The 16,104-nt window shown below is 42.8% G+C and overlaps 1 protein-coding gene across 1 annotated transcript in view; it reads right to left on the bottom strand.

Moving 5' to 3' along the window:
• The window catches only part of rae1 (ribonucleic acid export 1), a 32,076-nt gene extending 15,972 nt beyond the window's left edge, over positions 1-16,104 (bottom strand). Inside the window, exon 1 of the mRNA XM_052600723.1 lies at positions 16,074-16,104. The gene's annotated coding sequence lies outside the window, so the exon portion shown is untranslated. The remainder of the gene's footprint in view (positions 1-16,073) is intronic.

Genomic DNA, 16,104 nt, shown 5'->3' with positions numbered 1-16,104 from the left:
TGTTCATCTTCAGTTCTCTCTCTTCACAGCAGTTCAGTCAGTGTACTGTTTTAGTAAATGAATTACTCTGGGATATTGGTTTGTTTTAACTCAGAGGGAGTGTCAGTCACGTTAAACAAGTTAACAGCTTAAGTAATTTGTGGATTAATGCGTATTGGAGACGCAAACCGTTTAAAACGATTCAGTTCGATTTGGTGAACTGTTTCAAGAAGATCCGGTTAAATCGAATGATTCGTTCGCGAACCGGATATCACAAACTGCTTCGTTTTGAACTGTCTTACAACAGAAATGGAAGAGAAGACAATGCTGAATAAAGTCATAGTTTTTGCTATTTTTGGACCAAAATGTATTTTCGATGCTTCAAAAAATTCTAACTGACCCTCTGATGTCACACTACTTTTATGATGTTTTTCTTACCTTTCTGGACATGGACAGTATACCATACACACAGCTTCAATGGAGGGACTGAGAGCTCTCGGACTAAATCTAAAATATCTTAAACCATGTTCCAAAAATAAACGCAGGTCTTACGGGTTTGGAACAACATGAGGGTAAGTTAATGACATAATTTTGACATATTATTAATGACATAATTTTGCAAATTGGGCGAACTAACCCTTTAACCATTTTTTGTTTACAAAAAGTTACAATCAAAGGAATTGTGATTGTCCTTTAGGTTAATCATTTGAAATAGTAAAAACAATGTTCAAACTTTTGACTACTTTCTTTAAATAACTACATAGCAAAATACTTGTACTTTTACTTTCAGTACTTGAGTAGTAAATTTTAAAATAGACTACTTGCAATACTTAAGTACAAAAAATGTTGAATACTTTAGTACTTCTACTTAAGTGTGGTGCTTAAAGAGCACTTCAAGTTCTACTCAAGTCACTTTTTTAATAGAGCAATTGTACTTTTACTCAAGTCTGGGTATCTAGTACTTTATACATCTCTGAAAGTTATTCGCTGTCAAAGTGACGCCAAAATGAATGGAAGTCAATGGAATGCTAACAGCAGGTGGGGGTCCGCTAGCCAATGGCGGCGCCCAGAGATGCTTAAATAAAATATGAAACCCTGCCCCCCTGGGAAAAATGCAACGCTCAATATGGTCGCTCAATCGCAGGAATCCCCTTCTAAATGAAAGAGCCACTCGCTAACTGGTAAAGTCAGCAGCTGCCATTAGAAGTCCATCTGAAGAAGCTGTTGTCAGATTTCTCTGGTGATTTCAAATATGAAATTGAATCCTAAGATTAGTGAACAGTTTTGGAGAATTTGATGTTTCCCTATTCAAAGAGATAGGAGCTGTAGCTTCTTGGAAGCCTGGAAGCGTTTCAAAGATGGCCGCCGAGTGACATGACTTGTCTTAAAGAGACTTTGGTTTGGTTCTTTGAAGCTCTTTGCGGAGTAGTCTCAGCCTCAGACATCAAGCCCACAGACCGTTGGCTAAATGTCTGATCCATATGGGACACAAAAGGGGAAAAACATCTCGGTTACATATATAACCACGGTTTCCTGAATAGGGAACGAGATGCTACAGTGACGTCACTGTATGGGAACACCTCTTGGTGTGACGAATGTCTAAAGCCCTGTACCATCCCGCCAATCTAATTGACCATATAGCGATTGGCACTGCCTTACGCATGCGTTAGCATAGCGTGCTGTATGCAGGTATACTATTTCGCTCAGATTTCATGATACTAATAAAACTCTATCAAGGTACGGAATGGTTCGAACCGCAGCATCTCATTCCCTATTCAGGGAACCGTGGTTACATACGTAACTGAGATGTTCCCTTTCATAGGTCACGTTGATGCTGTGGTGATGTCACCGAATGGGAACCCTATAACATCACGCCTGACGTACCTTAGATAGCTGGGATCCAAGGAAAGCATCTGCTCAAGCAGAAAGAATCCGGGTGCCAGGAGCCGTCCTCACATCCAGGCTGTAAAACTTGACAAAAGTGCTCGCTGAGGACCATCCTTCCGCAGCATAAATATCCTCCATATAAGATCCACTAATAAAGGCTTACGATGAAGCCACTGCCCTGGTGGAATGAGCTCGAATTCCTAAGGGCGTCTGTAGAGTCAGGATTTTTTTTTTTTTTTTTTTTTTTTTACAGTTTCCAAGGGCTCAAACAGATGTCATGATAATACAAAGGATAGATCCCATGATTGAACTTGTGCAGGGTGGAAAGGCCACAGCCCTCACGAGCCCTGCATAAATCGAGAGACCAGGGGATGACGACCCACTGAGACGGCGTCTACATATGAGTGGTTAGCTGATATGGCTGCCATGTACACTTTATGTGTGGCTGGTTTTACTCCCCTTAAAAAAAATCCATCTTAAAGGGGGGGTGAAATGCTCGTTTTCACTCAATATCCTGTTAATCTTCAGTACCTATAGAGTAGTACTGCATCCTTCGTAATTCCAAAAAGTCTTTAGTTTTATTATATTTATAAGAGAAAGATAGTCTGTACCATTATTTCCCGGGAAAACACGAGCAGCTGGAGGCGTGACGTGTGGGCGGAGCTAAAGAATCACGAGCGCGAGTAGGCTTTTGCGTTGAGACCATCTGGAAACTGTGACATTACCGTGAGGAAAAAAACATCATCCAAAACAAACCATGGCTAACAGTCAGATTCAGCCGTTTATTTATGATCCAGAATCAGATCCAGAGGCTGAAATTTAACAAGAGCAGCAGCAGCAACGACTACAGCAGGACGTCTCTATGTAGTATGTATTGAGACTGTATATATTTGCTTAGCAGTTTTGGAAAATTACTACGTTCTAAGTGGTTTTTTTTTTTTTTTTTTTTTTTTAAGGTGTACATGTGGAAAGTGCAGTTTGATGACAACATCGCATGTTGTTTACTTGATGTGCTTACGCGCCGATAGCTAAGATAACAACACAGAGATATCTGAAGCAGTTTTACTCACCGCCTGTGGTTCCAACACACGATCGTGACCCTTTTTCATTGGGACTGCATTATCATTAAGAAATAAACGATATGCAAATCCGGCGTCAAACTGGGCCTTGTTTGTAAAACAAGCATCTTCGAAATGCAGGGAACAAACAAAAACACTTGCACAACTCCGTTGATGCTCTGTAAAAATAAACTCCATCCACTGGTCCCTTAATGCTGTTTTTCTTTTTTTTTTTTTGATAATCTGTGCAGGGTTGTCTTGCCCTGGCAACCAAAAACACACTTCTTTTGTGACATTTCAGTCTCTCGCTCTGATCAGTGAATGTCTCTGCTCTGCTCTACAGGAGCGCGCGCTCTTCCGGGAGAAGTGCCCTTAGGACCCATATAAGGAAATTCCGCTCAATCTAACGTCACACAGACCCATACTCGAAAAAAACTTTCCGAAACTTGTGACAAACCGGAAGGAGTATTTTTGGAACAAAAATACTCCTTCAAACTTACAACTTAATTTTTGAAACTTTGTCCATGTTTAGTATGGGAATCCAACTCTTTAACAGTGTAAAAAATGGAGTATGCATGAAATAGCATTTCACCCCCCCTTTAAAGAAACTCGACAGCGACAGGGCAGTAAGTTGGATCCATATTACAAAGTTTACACCAGGTAGTAAACAGTTTCCGTTTGAAGGCATATAAACATCTCGTAGAAACTGCCCCAGAAATAATTATAGTCTCGGTGGCCTCTACTGAAAGTCCGGGACATATTAACTCACTCCGCTCAAAGGCCACGCCCACAGCTTCCATAGATCTAGTCGGATAACAATGGGTTGAAATCCTTTGGCTTTTCATCCACCACTGAAATTGATCCATGTGAAGTAAGCCTAAACAGATTACAGGGGATGCTGCTGCCATTAGACCCAAAAGTCTGAGGCCCAAAACTCACAGTCACCATGCGGCTTGCTTAGAAACAGAGAAGGCATGGCATGAAAGACTGAACGCGTGGGGAAGACAATCGTGTCCTCATTGCATGAGAGTCTAGATCTATCCCCAAAAAGGTTAACCGCTTGGAGGGGATTAAAACATTCTTTGGAGATTAGTTAAAAAGCTTAAACGTGTAATAATAAAATACAGACTGGTTGAGTGGAGCCCAAGGAACCAAGATCTAACCAACTCAAAGAAAGCGCGTAACCCTTACCATACAGGATTTCAGAAAGTGCGCAGAGTCTTGCGTGCACACTTATCACTAATGTGGATTTCAGAAATTGTGCAAAAAGTGTTAGCGTGCACACTGACCACTTATGTGGATTTTAGAAAGTAAACAGTAAAGCCCTGCATTTCAGCCAATTTTCACGTTATAGCTCACATGCGGCCCGGGCCTCGGGCATTTTTGGGGTCATCCTTCTATTTATATTTTTAGGCATTAATAAAAAAAAAGTAAAAAAAAAAAGAGAAGTTGACGTCGACAATAGAAAAACAAACATAGAAAGACATTTCATAACCTCATAACTTTCATAATCTGATAATTCAACCCGTTATAATTACACTGATATACTGACATGACAGTCTCACACACGTATTTCCGTCAGCGCAACCCACTATTATACTTCACTTATATCCACTTATTGTAGTAGTAGCTATTATAGGCCTCTAAATTAATGTATTAATCATAGCCTAGTTGGCCAACTAATAATTATAAAATGATGATTCATGTAGCAGCGAGCATTTCTGTGTCTGCACCTGTTGCTGCGGGCCACGCAGCAAAGAAGAGAGCACTGGCCGAGTTTGAAAACATCGTGGAGCAGGACGAGGATGACGACGATGAAGTACAGCGATACATGCGCCTCAATCACAACATGTAAGGTGATGGACGAGATGTGCTGCTATGGTGGAAACAGTACGAGACCCTGCTACCGCGACGGTCAAGACTGGCTCGCTCTGTGTTTAGTGTCCCGCCAGCAGCAGCAGCAAATGTGTCTTCAGCGCAGTGAGAAGAGTGATAGAAGAGAGGAGGATGGGGTTAAAACAATAAGTTACTGTCGTAACCCCGGTTCTCTGAAACATCGAGTGGAGAGATCCACCTATGGGAAGGGCATCCGTACCTGACCTCTGCAGAAGCATCCAATTGCACCAAGTCTGGCTAGACAGAAAGAAGCGCGCAGCCAATGCCAGGTAAGGCCCCGCCCCCTTACCTAGGGGTATAATAATGGCTGCAGCGCTGCTATTCTCCAGTAAGTATATTCGCTTCTCGTGTGGCAAGCGGGGCAACGCTGGTGGATCTCTCCACTCGATGTTTCAGAGAACCGGGGTTACGACAGTAAACTATTGTTCTCTTTCATCATCTCGTGTTCGAGATCCACCTATGGGAGAGACATGGACAGCTCCCCGATTGCCCAATACACTCACAGTGAGGTTCTGAAAGCCAGAGAAGGACGGTCGCCCCAAAGAGGCGGTGCCTGACACGTCCCATACTCATGAACCTGCAATACTGATGCACAATCGTGACTACTGTGCATATGCAGCACATGAAAACATTTTGCATCACACACATGATAGTGATGCTTAGTGACAGGGATGTGCATGGGCAGCCAGCCCATTCACTCCGTCGTCACTTCCAACAGGGTTGCAGGGAAGGGCTAAGCAGACCCCACCCCTAAAACCGAATGTGCTACCGAGATATTGGTGACATCCAGCCGGTAATAACGCACAAAGGTATGAGGAGAAGCCCAACTAGCAGCGGAGCAGATGTCCTTTAGCGACACTCCCCTAAACAAAGCCCAAGAGGTGGCAGTGCCCCTCGTGGAATGAGCTCTGATGCCCCCTGTTGGCTGCATACCCTTTGATTCATAAGCCAAAGCTATAGCATTCACAAGCCAATGTGAGAGGCGTTGCTTAGAAATAGGATTCCCTCCATGAGGGGGTGCCCATGAAATAAAGAGCTGGTCGCTCTTCCGGAAAGCACTGGTCCTGTTCATATATGTCCGTAAGGCACGGACGGGACACAGAGCATTTAGCCTCTCATCCTCCAGGGAGGAAAAAGGTGGAGGGTGAAAAGCGGACAGCTCCAACACCTCCGAAGTGAACGCAGGGAAGCACTTCGGCATGAAGGCCGGATTAGGCTTAAGGGAAACCATATCTCTACTAAGAGAGAATTTAGTGCATGAGGGATGAACCGAAAATGCATGTAGCTCACTGACACGTTTGGCTGATGCCAAGGCCAAGAGCAGAGATGGGACCAAGTCACACATGTGCAAGTCTCAAGTAAGTCTCAAGTCTTAACCTTCAAGTCTCAAGTAAGTCCCAAGTATTTTTTTCTTGGGCAAGTCAAGTCAAGTCAAGTCACAAGCTATGTCAAGTCAAGTCCAAGTCAAGTCACCTTAATATTGTTATTTTACCTGCAGAATCTGATCTTAATAAAGTTAAAAGACAAGATATAAGTAACTGTCAGTAAATTAAAATAATTTGGATTTGCATTGTAAATACTCATGTTCAGTAAAATACATCATGGAATCAAACAAAATTGTAACTTCCTAAAATTTATTTATTTTTCACTTCTGCCAACAGTGTTTGAAATGTTTTACATTTTCAACATTGAGTCCATAAAACAAATAACAGCTAAACATCCAACAGACTCCTCTCTGAACACCTCTCTCTCTCTCTCTCTCTCTCTCTCAAACACAGTTTACATACAACATTAAACTGTTACTTTTCTTCTCTCTCTTTCTCTCTCTCAGAGTATAGAATATAAATATGACGTATTTTCAGTTGTTTCATACTTTTGTTTTCGCCCCCTCTCTGAATTGCGACAGACAGTTCATTAGAGAGAGAATGCGCTCTTGAGAGAGACGCGCTCGCATGGAGACTGAGTTCAACTCCAAACCCAGGAAAATGACATTCTGACTGGGTGTAAAATTGCTCTTGCTCACATTCACTCTGAACCCGAGAGATGTGATGTGCGTGAGCACACGGCAGGTGTCCTGCAATACTTTCTCTTTCGATTCGGCTATGATGAGCCAATCGTCTATATATGTCAGAATCCTCAGACCTGACATTCTCATGGGTGCTAAACCCGCCTCCGCACACAGACAGAAACACCGGGGGCTCAGACTGAGCCCAAACGGCAGAACTGTGAATTCGTAACATGTGCCTTGGTAGGCGAAACGAAGAAACTTCCTGTGTGGTGGATAAATGCTTATATGGAAGAAAGCATCTTTCAGGTCGACCGATGTGAACCAGTCGTTCGGTTTTATGGCGCGGGCGAGCGAGCCATGAGTCAGCATTCTGAAATTGTATTTCCTCAAATGTTTGTTCAACACACGAAGGTCCAAAATAGGACGGAGAGCGCCGTCCTTTCTTGGGACCAGGAAATAACGAGAATAAAATCCCTGATTCATCAGACTGGGGGGCACCACTTGAATCGCTCCCTTGTTTAGGAGGGAGGATATTTCCTCTTTCAGAATGTGTGAGGCGTTCTCTTCCGTGTGTGAAGAGAGAACGCCGTTGAAATGCGGGGGTTTCATTGCAAACTGCAGTCTGTATCCCTGCATTATAGTACGCATCACCCACTCGGGAGCCGAAACAGTTCGCCAAGCCCATTCGTGACTTGCGAGCGTTCCCACCCGAGCTGCAGCGGGGCTGTGTAAGCCCAGCTGGTTTATTTGTGATACAATGGCACCATCTAGTGGACACACCAGGGGCACCATGCAGGGGTTCAGACAGATTTCCTCTCTCCGCAGGGAGATGGACTCTCTCTGCAGAGAGAGATCCTCTCTCCGTAACGAATTCATTTGATTCGTTTGTTTTAATGTGGTTTTTGTTTTTTTGTGTGTTTTGTGTTGGGGAAACACTGGGGCCGAAGCCTTTATTGGTTGGGTGAGGGGAACAGAGTGTATGCGGTGTGGTGACACTGCTTTTGCACTTTTCCTCACAACAGGCCCATGAACGTGAGGGGGGAACACACACCGTTCATTAAACACATGGGCTGGGCAGCCTCGAACGGGGAGGAACCGATCCATCCACGGGAGACCCTGCGTCTTTTGAACGGGGGTCCTGGGACAGGAAGAGAGTCTGAAGGGCTCGAGGCCTGTGAACGCGGACTCGATGTCCCCATCAACCGAACATCAGGCAGACCGCTTACGTTTTGAGTCGATGGGGGAAGGGTTAGGTGGTTTTCCCGCCGCAGTCGGGAGTCGATTTTCCCCAGTGCTTAGCAGGCGGTGGGTTATTCTGCCGTTGTGGGGGTTTGTTGCGGGGCCTTTCCTTGCCCTGGTGGAAGTGTCGTCCCATGGCTGGAATGTTAGGCAAACGCGCAGGGGTTGTCTGGCGTGGGGCCGCCTTCCTAGGGAGACATAATTTGAAGGCCTCGTCCTCCTTCTTTTTGTCGTCACACCGTTGTTGCATCAATGCAATGGCGGGACCGAAGAGAGCCCAGCCGGGCTCAACCGACGCGCCCGCGATGCGCCGCTTCTCACTGTCAGGAAGGCCTGACAGGTTAAGCCAGAGCGCGCGCTCTCCCACCACAGAAAGCGCCATAGAGCGCCCGGAGGCTTGGACGGCCTGCCGAGCGTTACGAAGGACGAGGTCGTTCACCGTGAGGATCTCCTTCCACAGGGGTAGAGAAGGAGTTCCCTTTTCTAGCTGTTGGCCTAATTCGTCCAAAATCTCCGCCTGGTAGGCGGAGAGGAGAGACAAGACGTCGAGGGCCCTGACAGCCAAGGACGAGGACTTGTATGCGGCCTGGTGAACTGAGGCAGAAAAACGGTCCAGCTTGTTTGGCAAGACCGGCTTAGGGGGAGCGAGCAGCCCGCCCTGAGCGGGGTTAAGGTGCCTGGCGATGGACGGCTCGATAGCGGGGGGGGTCACCCATACCATGAGCTGCCATATCTTTTACTTCAAGACCTGAAAGGCCATGTTTGAAGTCGAGCGGGTCGCTCCAATTGTGCCTCATATGCTTAGCGCACGCTGGAAGGACTGGGAAGAGTTGTTTCCTCGGACCGGGAGGAGGTCCCAACACTTTTCCGTCGTAAATATCCCTCTCCTGGTCGGTGGCGCTCTGTGGAGCTGGCCACTCAATGTTGAGGCGAGCAGCCGCTCGCTCACACACTTCCAGGAGGATGGACTGAGGAAGGGCTGCGTGGCCGCTAGCCTGGGGAACGCCAGAGGGCGGGATGGCCTCCTCGTCCTCTGAGACCCCGAGAAGGGCCGCATCATCCTCATCGCCGGAACCGGCCGGTCCGTCGGCGAGCATGAGGTTGCCCACGAAGATGTCCTCTTCGGGGAATGCGGGATTGGGCTGGTCAGCCCAAACAAGTGAGGATGCACCCCGGGAGTCCCCCGGTAGCGCGTCGTCGTCACCGTGTCCCCCACCTGAGTCAGAAAAACCGAGCTCGGCGCACTGGGTTGCTGCAACTTTAAGACGGCGTCGTAAAAGCTTTCTGGGCAGCATAAGGCAATTACTGCAATTTTCCGGGTTCTCCAATGCTTCTTGAGCGTGTTTAAGGCCCAAGCAAACCACTCAGAACGGGTGAAGATCCTTAGCAGCGATTAGCGCTCCACACGCGGCCGGGCAGGCCCGTGATAGGCTATTCCCCGGAGAAGCTGTAGGTTTTGAAAGCGACATACCGGAGAAGAAATCAGAAAAATCCGTGGCGGGCAGCCGTGGGAGCAGGTGAACGACGAGAGCGTGGGCGGCTCTGAATGCAGAACACAGCAGAAAAAGGCTGAGAAGACGACAGTCACGTCTGGCGGAGGCAGATCGGTCGATATGTCCTCCTGAAGACACGAAGGTGAGCAGCGTAATCCAACCGAACTGTGTCAATGCAGAGATCGCGAGAAGCGAATGTCAACTGGAGAATAGCAGCGCTGCAGCCATTATTATACCCCTAGGTAAGGGGGCGGGGCCTTACCTGGTATTGGCTGCGCGCTTCTGTCTGTCTAGCCAGACTTGGTGCAATTGGATGCTTCTGCAGAGGTCAGGTACGGATGCCCTTCCCATAGGTGGATCTCGAACACGAGATGATGAAAGAGAACCTTCCACTCTGGATGCTATTCTTTTTCTCCACGATGCTCTGTAAGAGACTGTTGTAACTTTTCGTTTGACTGGACTTTATTTTCGTTTAACTGTTGGAAAATGGAAAAAATAATGGACATGTTCTGTGGTGCATTTTTGAGTTAAAATAATCTGCAGGTTTGTTTTTAATTAATTTAATTTGTTTAGATAGGCTATTTCTCACTTCGTTTGTGAACGCTGTTGCGAGCCTGCCCCAGTATTTCAATTTTTTTCATTTTACTCACTGTGATTTAATAAATAAACATTTATTAAACTAACTGGCTGTGTGATATGCTTGAAGTGTTTTATATCTATGAATTTTATTGTAGCCAAGTAAAGTATTAGCGTTGATTTGAGAGGCTTTATTGATTGAATATGTTTTAGGCTACTCGCTGTCGGCTCGGCTGTTTAACGTTAATCGTAATTTTAAAAAAAAATGCTCCAAACATTTTTCTAAATTAACTTGATAAAGAAATGAAAAGAAACATAACACAAAACTGATATATTTTAATTGCTGCAAATAAGGCAGGCTTCCGCTGTGTAATAAAATAAATAAATAAATAAAAACACGGGCTCCTGTCGGACTCGGGCTGATAATTCTGATGAGCTGAATATGAAAGTATGCATCCTTCAGATCAATCGTGAACACCAATCATTTGGTTGAATCTAAGACTAGATTTTACTGTCGACATCTTGAATTTGCTCGTCCTAAATGCAAGATTCAAATGGTGTAAATCCAATCGTAGTCATAAGCCACCATCCTTTTTTCTGAAAAATAATTGTAGGTCCTATAATAATAATAATAAGCACAGGAAATGCATGTGTCAAGGTCATTGCATTTCAATGTATATAATCCTGAAGCATGTTTACAGAAGAATTTATTCCAACAGGATGCACATCGGGCCTCACTGCTCTCGAGAAAGCGGCAGCTTTTCATATAACGGCCCATCTTTGCCAGACCCTTGAGCCGTCCCTCGAACTTTGAAAGCTGAAGTGCGCAGAGTTTCTGAGGGGGCGCTCGGAGTGGTAGCTCGGTCCAACGCTGCTCGAAGCACATTTGCGGTGAGACTGTCAATGTTAGAGCCTAGGGACTGCAGTGAGAGTGTTGGATGCGCATTAGCAGTCCAACAGCACTCTCTGTTGGAGGGCACAGTCCCTGACGAACAGCAGAAGTATCAGAACTTCTGTTAGGAGCCTGTAGGACAAGTTTTTTTTTTTTTTTAAGAGATTTGGCTCCGACCATAAGAAAATATAATCTTTTATTTAATACCGGTGAGGTTGAGCCAAAGGTGGAAACCTCTTGGTGGAAGTCTGGGAAGAAGTGTAGCAGCTTACAGGGGCTGGACAGATGCACGACTAGTTAAAAAAAAAAAAAAAAACATTGAGCAGCTTAGGCAAGGCAAGGCCAGTTTATTTATATAGCACATTTCGTACACAATGGTAATTCAAAGTGCTTTACATAAAAGAAAGTAATAATAAAATAATAATGAAGAAAAATAACAACAAAAATAAAACAAGCAATTTTAAAACTTTTAAAATTATTTTTAAAAAATTTTTTAAAAGGAATTTAAAACCGTTAGAAAATGATTTTACATTGAAAAAAAAAATGAAAATATAGTGCAATCAGTTTGGACAATGCACAGTGCTCATTCAATAAATGCACAGCTAAACAGATGAGTTTTGGGTCTAGATTTAAATGCGAATACGGTTTTAGCCATATCATAGTACTGAGACTGCTCTCAGAGTTACAAATAACCTGATCTTATCATCTGATTGTGGTTGTATCTCTCTATTAGTTCTATTGGATCTTAGTGCTGCGTTTGACACAACTGACCACAACATTCTTTTGCATAGACTTGAACACTTTGTTGGCATTAATGGAAGTGCATTAGCATGGTTTAAATCATACTTATATGACCGCCATCAATTCGTAGCAGTGAATGAAATGGTATCAAATCATTTTCAAGTGCAGTATGGAGTACCTCAAGGCTCAGTACTAGGGCTGCTACTCTTCACGCTCTACGTACATGTTACCTTTGGGAGATATCATCAGGAAACATTGTGTTAGCTTTCACTGTTATGCTGATGATACACAGCTCTATATTTCTTCGTAAATATTAGATCACTCACACCAAAAGCAGTTATTGTAAATGAAATGATCACAGATAATAGTTTTGATTTACTCTGCTTGACTGAAACCTGGCTAAAACCAAATGATTATTTTGGTGTAAATGAGTCTACTCCACCAAACTACTGTTATAAGCATGAGCCCCGTCAGACTGGTCGTGGCGGGGGTGTTGCAACAATATATAGTGATGTTCTCAATGTTACCCAGAAAACAGGATACAGGTTTAACTCTTTTGAAATACTTCTGCTAAATTTTACTCTGTCAGACATGCAAAAGAAATCTAATGTATCTCTTGCTCTTGCTACTGTGTATAGACCACCAGGGCCGTATACAGAATTCTTAAAAGAATTTGCAGATTTCCTCTCAGACCTTCTAGTTACAGTTGATAAGGCGCTAATCATGGGAGATTTTAATATTCACGTTGATAATGCAAATGATACATTAGGACTTGCGTTTACTGACCTAATAAACTCCTTTGGAGTCAAGCAAAATGTCACCGGGCCCACTCATCATTTTAATCATACACTAGATTTAATTATATCGCATGGAATCGACCTTACTGCTATAGATATTGTACCTCAAAGTGATGATATTACAGACCATTTCCTTGTATCGTGCATGCTGCGTATAACTGATATTAACTATATGTCGCAGCGATACCGTCTGGGCAGAACTATTGTTCCAGCCACCAAAGAAAGATTCGCAAATAACCTGCCTGATCTATCTCAACTGCTATTTGTACCCAAAAATACACATGAATTAGACGAAATTACTGACAACATGGGCACTATTTTCTCTAATACATTAGAAGCTGTTGCCCCAATCAAATTGAAAAAAGTTAGAGAAAAACGTACTGTACCATGGTATAACAGTAATACTCACTCTCTCAAGAAAGTAACTCGTAGTCTTGAACGCAAATGGAGAAAAACTAACTTGGAAGTTTTTAGGATTGCATGGAAAAACAGTATGTCCAGCTATAGACAGGCTCTAAAAACTGCTAGGGCAGAGCATATACACAAACTCATTGAAAATAACCAAAACAATCCAAGGTTTTTATTTAGCACAGTGGCTAAGTTAACAAATTACCAGACGCCACTTGATTCAAATATTCCACCAACGTTAAATAGTAATGACTTTATGAATTTCTTCACTGATAAAATAGATAACATTAGAAATACAATAGCGAATGTAGATTCAACAGCATCTAACACTTCAGTTTCATCCATCGCACCCAAAGATAAACTGCAGTGCTTTACAACCATAGGACAGGAAGAGCTAAATAAACTTATTACTGTATCTAAACCAACAACATGTTTATTAGATCCTGCACCCACTAAATTACTGAAAGAGCTGTTACCTGTAGCCGAAGAACTGCTTCTCAATATCATAAACTCGTCGTTATCTTTAGGACATGTCCCAAAACCATTCAAGCTGGTGGTTATCAAGCCTCTTATTAAGAAACCAAAACTAGATCCTAGTGTACTGGCAAATTATAGGCCTATTTCAAATCTTCCATTTATGTCTAAAATTTTAGAAAAAGTTGTGTCTGCTCAATTGAGCACCTTCCTACATAAAAATGATCTGTATGAAGAATTTCAGTCAGGTTTTAGGCCCCACCATAGCACAGAAACTGCACTTGTTAAAATTACAAATGACCTGCTCCTTGCGTCAGACCAAGGCTGCATCTCATTTCTAGTCTTACTTGATCTTAGTGCTGCGTTCGACACCATAGATCATGACATACTCATAGATCGATTACAAAACTATACAGGTATTCAAGGGCAGGCTCTAAGATGGTTTAGATCCTACCCGTCCGATCGCTACCATTTTGTTTACTTAAATGGGGAGTCATCTCATTTATCATCAGTAAAATATGGAGTGCCACAAGGATCCGTCCTAGGTCCCCTTCTATTTTCAATATACATGTTGCCCCTTGGTAATATTATTAGAAAATACGGAATTAGCTTCCACTGTTATGCTGATGATACTCAGCTATATATCTCAACGAGACAAGATGAAACTTCCCAATTATCTAAGCTAACAGAGTGTGTTAAAAATGTAAAAGATTGGATGACAAATAATTTTCTACAATTAAATTCGGATAAGACAGAGATACTAATTATTGGACCAAAAAACACTACACAGAATCTTGTAGATTACAATCTGCAACTAGACGGATGTATTGTTACTTCCTCTACAGTCAGAAATCTGGGTGTTATATTAGACAGCAATTTGTCTTTTGAAAATCATATTTCCAATGTTACAAAAACTGCATTCTTCCATCTTAGAAACATTGCCAAGCTACGAAACATGTTATCTGTTTCTGATGCAGAAAAGCTAGTTCATGCATTCATGACCTCTAGACTGGACTATTGTAATGCACTTCTAGGTGGTTGTCCTGCTTCGTCAATAAACAAGCTACAGGTAGTCCAAAATGCAGCAGCTAGAGTCCTTACGAGGTCAAGAAAATATGATCATATTACCCCAATTTTACAGTCTCTGCACTGGCTACCTATTAAGTTCCGTATCAGTTACAAATTATCATTACTTACCTATAAGGCCCTAAATGGTTTAGCTCCAGCGTACCTAACTAGCCTTCTACCACGTTACAACCCATCACGCACCCTAAGGTCACAAAACGCTGGACTTTTGGTCGTTCCTAGGATAGCGAAGTCCTCTAAAGGAGGTAGAGCTTTCTCACATTTGGCTCCCAAACTCTGGAATAGCCTTCCTGATAATGTTCGGGGTTCAGACACACTCTCTCTGTTTAAATCTAGATTAAAAACACATCTCTTTCGCCAAGCATTCAAATAATGTATCTTTTAAATTGTGAGTGTAGTTGCATCTGATCAAAGGTGCTTTTTTATTCATTAGCTTGGGTTAAACTAATTTTACTTTGTTGGATCAGCAGCTATGCTAATGATGTCTGTATTTTGTTTTGCCACGGATTTACACAAGCTCCAGTCTGGATCCAGAACACCTGAGAAGAGATGATGCTGACCCTCAGAGGACCTCAGATGATGCTAACCCTGAATCAACAAACAGAACTAACAATTATTGCTAAATGTGTGACTGAATCATATAATAACTTAATATTGATAGTTCATCGTCTAGCTGACTACATCTTGTATTATTATTTTTATTTTTTCTAAAATCCTGTCAAATGTGCACAAACTACTAGCTACTACTAAATATTGTAGAAACAATTTTCTGTAAAGTTGCGTTGTAACGATTTGTTTTGTAAAAAGCGCTATACAAATAAATAAACTTGAATTGAATTCGTGGCCTAGTGAAACACACCAATTTGAAAATATAAAATATTATAGTTGATAAAAAAAAAAAAAAAAAAAAACTGGATGACTAGCAATTTCTTACTTGTAAATTCTGATTAAACAGAGGTGTTAATTATAGGACCTAAAACCTCTGCATGTAATAACCTAGAACACTAAGACTTGATGCCTGCTCTGTCAATTCTTCGTCATCAGTTAGGAACCTAGGTGTGCTATTTGATCCCAAGCTTTCCTTAAGTCATGTTTCTATCATTTGTAAAACTGCATTTTTCCATCTCAAAAATAAATCTAAAATTCGTCCAATGCTCTCAATTTCAAATGCAGAAATGTTAATCCATGCATTTATGACCTCAAGGTTAGATTATTGTAATGCTTTATTTGGTGGTTGTTCTGCACGCTTAGTAAACAAACTACAGCTAGTCCAAAATGCAGCAGCAAGAATTCTTACTATAACCTGTCAGGGATACGCAGGATTCAGTTGCAGGTAACAAAAAGTTTGTTTAGCCCTCACTGGGCAAACAGGAAAAACAAAAGAATGACCACTCCACAGAGCAAAAGAAACCTCTCAGCGGGACCAGTCCAAGAGTCTTCTGTGACGCAACGTCAAATCACATCAACCATAGCGTCATTGGGTACGCCACGTCAAAGTCACACTGAGCTGAGAATCCTTGGGACACAACGAAGGCTCACCAAAATCCCTGAATGAGAGGATGGAGTGCAG

The sequence above is a fragment of the Carassius gibelio genome, chromosome A6 (genome assembly GCF_023724105.1).
Source record: "Carassius gibelio isolate Cgi1373 ecotype wild population from Czech Republic chromosome A6, carGib1.2-hapl.c, whole genome shotgun sequence".
In the NCBI taxonomy this organism is placed as follows: Eukaryota; Metazoa; Chordata; class Actinopteri; order Cypriniformes; family Cyprinidae; genus Carassius; species Carassius gibelio.
Note: the sequence above shows the minus strand (reverse complement) of the source record. Positions and strands in the feature narration are given on the sequence as shown.